Source organism: Palaemon carinicauda, unplaced genomic scaffold, assembly GCF_036898095.1.
Source record: "Palaemon carinicauda isolate YSFRI2023 unplaced genomic scaffold, ASM3689809v2 scaffold409, whole genome shotgun sequence".
Taxonomy (NCBI): domain Eukaryota; kingdom Metazoa; phylum Arthropoda; class Malacostraca; order Decapoda; family Palaemonidae; genus Palaemon; species Palaemon carinicauda.
Window position 1 is genome coordinate 1 of NW_027171661.1, and position 5000 is coordinate 5000.

General features: G+C 32.6%; 1 long non-coding RNA gene across 1 annotated transcript in view; it reads right to left on the minus strand.

Moving 5' to 3' along the window:
• Positions 1-846: 846 nt before the first annotated feature.
• LOC137636849 (uncharacterized) overlaps positions 847-5000 on the minus strand; it is a 32389-nt gene continuing 28235 nt past the window's right edge. Inside the window, exon 3 of the long non-coding RNA XR_011043257.1 lies at positions 847-964. This is a non-coding gene — a long non-coding RNA (uncharacterized lncRNA). The remainder of the gene's footprint in view (positions 965-5000) is intronic.

Here is a 5000-nt window from a genome sequence, read left to right on the forward strand (position 1 = left end):
AAGGTAAAGGTCCAGGTCAAGGTAAAATCAAAAGTAAAGGTGAAAATCAAATGTAAAGGTTAAAGGTAAAAGTCAAAGGTAAAGGTCAAGGTTAAAGGTAAAGGTCCAGGTCAAAGGTAAAGGTCCAGGTTAAGGGTAAATGTCAAGGTCAAAGGTCAAGGTAAATGCAAATGTAAAGGTTAAAGGTAAATGTCAAGGTTAAAGGTAAATGTCAAGGTTAAAGGTAAAGGTAAAGGTAAAGGTGAAAGGTAAAGGTGAAAGGTAAAGGTGAAAGGTAAAAGGTAAATGTCAAGGTTAAAGAAAGGTAAAGGTTAAAGGTAAAGGTTAAAGGTAAAGGTCAAAGGTAAAGGTCCAGGTCAAAGGTATATATACAGGTCAAAGGTCAAATCAAAAGTAAAGGTAAAAATCAAATGTAAAGGTTAAAGGTAAGGTCCAGGTCAAAGGTAAAGGTCCAGGTCAAAGGTAAATGTCCAGGTCAAAGATCAAGGTAAATGCAAATGTAAAGGTTAAAGGTAAATGTCAAGGTTAAAGGTCAAAGGTCAATGGTAAAAGGTCATGGTCAAAGGTAAAGGTCAAAGATCAAAGGTAAATGTCAAGGTCAAAGGTCAAGGTAAAGTAAAAATCAAAGGTAAAGGTAAAAGTTCAGGTCAAAGGTAAAAGTTCAGGTCAAAGGTATAAGTTCAGGTCAAAGGTAAAAATAAAAGGTAAAGGTAATGGTCAAAGGTCAAGGTAAAGCTCTATAAGCTGCCGTGGCGGAGGTCTGCACTCTACTGAGTGCCCCTCTATTTTACTCCTTTTTACCCTAACTGGTGACAGTGTTTAGAAAATTGACTTGGGTTTAAACTCACCTTCAACTCTGTTTCAAAATCCATTCAACTTTAGACATTTTTCCAGTTATTCTATTTCCTCCAATTTAAAGGTCTTTTTTCGCCCTTGTAGTTTGCATGGAAACAGCTATACACATCTGGAAGAGAAAATTAAACTATTTAAAATATAAAATTGTAAACTGAATGTACTTTAAACAGCTATCGACATTTGAAAACATTAAATTACACTTTAAAATCTGAAAATAATTAAAGTAAAAGTATATCTCACAAGAATTAACGAATTGCCTAACTATATGCTAATTGCTCAAGTATATTATTATTATTATTATTATTATTATATTAAGTTACAACCCTAGTTGGAAAAGCAGGATGCCATAAGCCAGGGGCCCCAACAGGGAAAATAGCCCAGTGAGGAAAGGAAACAAGGAAAAATAAAATATCTTAAGAACAGTAACAATATTAAAATAAACATAACCTATATAATCTATAAAAACTTTATTAAAACAAGAGAAAGAGAAATTAGATAGATAGTGTGCCCGAGTGTACCCTCAAGCAGAGAACTCTACCCCAAGACAGTGAAAGACCATGGTACAGAGGCTATGGCACTACCCAAGACTAGAGAACAATGGTTTAATTTTGGAGTGTCCTTCTCCTAGAAGAGCCGCTTACTCATGGTACAGAGGCTATGGCACTACCCAAGACTAGAGAACAATGGTTTAATTTTGGAGTGTCCCTTCTCCTAGAAGAGCTGCTTACCCATGGTACAGAGGATTTGGCACTACACAAGACTAGAGAACAATGGTTTAATTTTGGAGTGTCCTTCTCCTAGAAGAGCTGCTTACTATAGCTATCTCTCCAAAGCAAGCATTAATGTCAAGACATCTCATAACCTTTCCCAGTCATTTACGAATTGCCTAACTATAATTTAATTGCTCAAGTATATTACAGAAACTATAAACTCCGTATGCTCTCCTTCATAATAAAAACGTTAAATTGTCATTTCTTTGCTTTGGAAAAGGGGAAACTCCTTTTTGGACATTTTAGTTTACTTTGAAAACCTTCATTTCAGTTTTAGTATTTTCTACTTAGCTTATAAAACTGTTTAGTAACCTAGTGAACTATTACAGTTTTTTGAAGCTTTAATTAATAGCAAACACTGATTACGAATTAAATTACTTTGTTGACATTTATTGGTTAATTTGATAAAAAAAGATTTTCACAGTTTTTAATCCAGAAAAAAGGCAACAGCAAGAAAGTATAACCAAAAGAAAATGCACAAAAACAATTTTAAACAAATTTCACTTCAACCGTTGAGTAAATTCTGAATTGGCAAAAGGTTAAGAGAAAATTTCAGGAAAGTCTCTCTCTCTCTCTCTCTCTCTCCTCTCTCTCCTCTCTCTCTCTCTCAAATATGAACCAAATTTCTAGTCTCTGTGAGAACGATGTCCAAACTTATGGCTGATTTACGTGAATTGGACATTTCGTTTGACCGTGACCTTGACCTTCGGCATGGGTCTTCCCAAATTTTATAATTTCCAGCTTTTTAAATAACAGATAATTCCTACAAGTTTCATTGCTATTAAAATTGTGTCCAGGAAGCTGTTCACAAACACAAACACACAAACGGGCAAAAATATATCCTCCTTCCAACTTCGCTGGCGGAGGTAAATTTCTTCTAAATAAAATTTAGGACAGGAAGACTAACTTTAATTCAATCAGAGTCCAGAATGAAAACTAAAATTTACTCAAATACAAAACCAGAGAATCAGTAATCAAGATACTATAGAATACTTTATACACACACGTATATATATATATATATATATATATATATATATATATATATATATATATATATATATATATATTATATATATATATATATATATATATATATATATACACACACACACATATATATATATATATATATATATATATATATATATATATATATATATATATATATATATATATATATATATATATATATATATATATATATATATATATATATATACACACACACATATATATATATATATATATATATATATATATATATATATATATATATATATATATATATATATATATATTATTAAATGCTAAGCTACAACCCTAGTTGGAAAAGCAGGATGCTAAAAGCCCAGGGGCTCCGACAGGGAAAAATAGCCCAGTGAGGAAATGAAACAAAGAAAAATAAAATATTTTAAGAACAGTAAAAACATTGAAATGATATTTCCTATATAAACTATAAATTTTTTTAACAAAATAAGAAGATAGATTAGGTTTAATAGTGTGCCCGAGTGTACCCTCAAGCAAAGAGAACTTTAACCCAAGACAATGGAAGACCATGGTACAGAGGCTATGGTACTACCTGAGACTACAGAACAATGGTATATAATTAATGAAGAAGCAACTTTATGCATTTTGTTTTTTCAAAGTTTTGTGCTAGCACGGACTCTTACTTCTAAAGCAGTTTGCAAATAACTGGCCCACAAGCCATTACAGTTACTTCATGTAAATTAGAATGAACAAAGTAATTCGGTAAAATTAAGAGTATTCTGCATTATCAAATGTTTTATGGATCAATAATAGACCAAACGAAAGTTATCATATTGAAATAAATCCTTTGATAGCTGTCTTGCGTCATTGCCAGATTCAATCTCTCTCTTCCATTGTGAACAATATTTGAACAAAGTGCTGAAAAATGGGTAGACAAAATGTTAGCACATGGAATTTATTTCAATAAGAACTTTTCAATATGTAAAATAGCCACTCAGTAATATGGTAAGCAGCTCTTCTAGAAGAAGGACACTCCAAAATCAAACCATTGTTCTCTAGTCTTGGGCAGTGCCATAGCCTCTGGACCATGGCCTTCCACTGTCTTGGGTTAGAGTTCTCTTGCTTGAGGGGTACACTCAGGCACACTATTCTATCTTATTTCTCTTCCTCTGGGTTTGCTAAAGTTTTTATAGTGCATATAGTAGATATTTATTTTAATGTTACTGATCTTGAAATATTTCTATTTATCCTTGTTTCCTTTCCTCACTGAGCTATTTTCCCTGTTGGAGCCCACGGGCTTATAGCATCTTGCTTTTTAACTAGGGTTTTACCTTAGCAAATAATAATAATAATAAATTTTTTTTTAAGTAGTAGTATGGTAATGTTAATTTATCAAATTAGTCGAGTTGTTATTATCATCAATTATCATCAGTTGCTATGCTACAACCCTAGTTGGGAAAGCAGGATGCTATAAGCCCAGGGGCTCCAACAGGGAAAATAGTCCAGTGGGGAAAGGGAAACAAGGAAACCCTAGTTAGAAAAGCAGGATGCTATAAGCCCAGGGGCTCCAACAGGGAAAATAGTCCATTGGGGAAAGGAAACAAGGAAAAATGAAAAGAGTTACAGCATTAAAATAATTACTTCCTAAATAAACTATAAAAAAAAACTTCAACAAAACAAGAGGAAGAGAAATAAGATAGAATAGTGAGCTCAAATGTTCCTGGAATCCAGGCATTGTTTGTGCTTAACAATGTTTCACTAAACACGACTATCTATGGCATCGTAATGCTTAAAACTGAATATACATTGGCCTTAAATTTCTTAATAGTTTATATATCCTTAAAGCACTTAATAAACATAGCTAGTTTATTCAACGCCGAATAGTACGAGTTAAATCAAAATGATTAACTTTACACAACCAGCAGACACCAGATTTCTTTAAAGGATGTCTTAAAAATATGGAAATATTTGGCAACCTCTGGCATAAAACCTCTTGCTTATTAAGTCCCCATTACCAACTCAAATGCTAATAAACATCTTGGAATACGCCAGTGAGTTCTTATATTTTAGCTGTTTTTTACGTATCTTGTCCCCTTTCATTCCAAACTCAACGCAATGTTTTGTGACCCTTAAAAACAAGTATATCTCCCCCCCAAAAAAGCATTAATGTTATGATAGTTTATCCCTACACTACACGACTTCCCACAATCTTCCCAAGGAATTTACGAATTGCCTAACTATGACCTAATTGCTCAAACATATTACGGAAAATCACAAAGTTGTAAGTTCTCCTACATAAAAATAAAAATAAATTGTCATTTCTTTGCTGGGGAAAAAGCTGCTTTTTTACGTATGTTATTCAATTTCATTCGAACTCAACGTAAT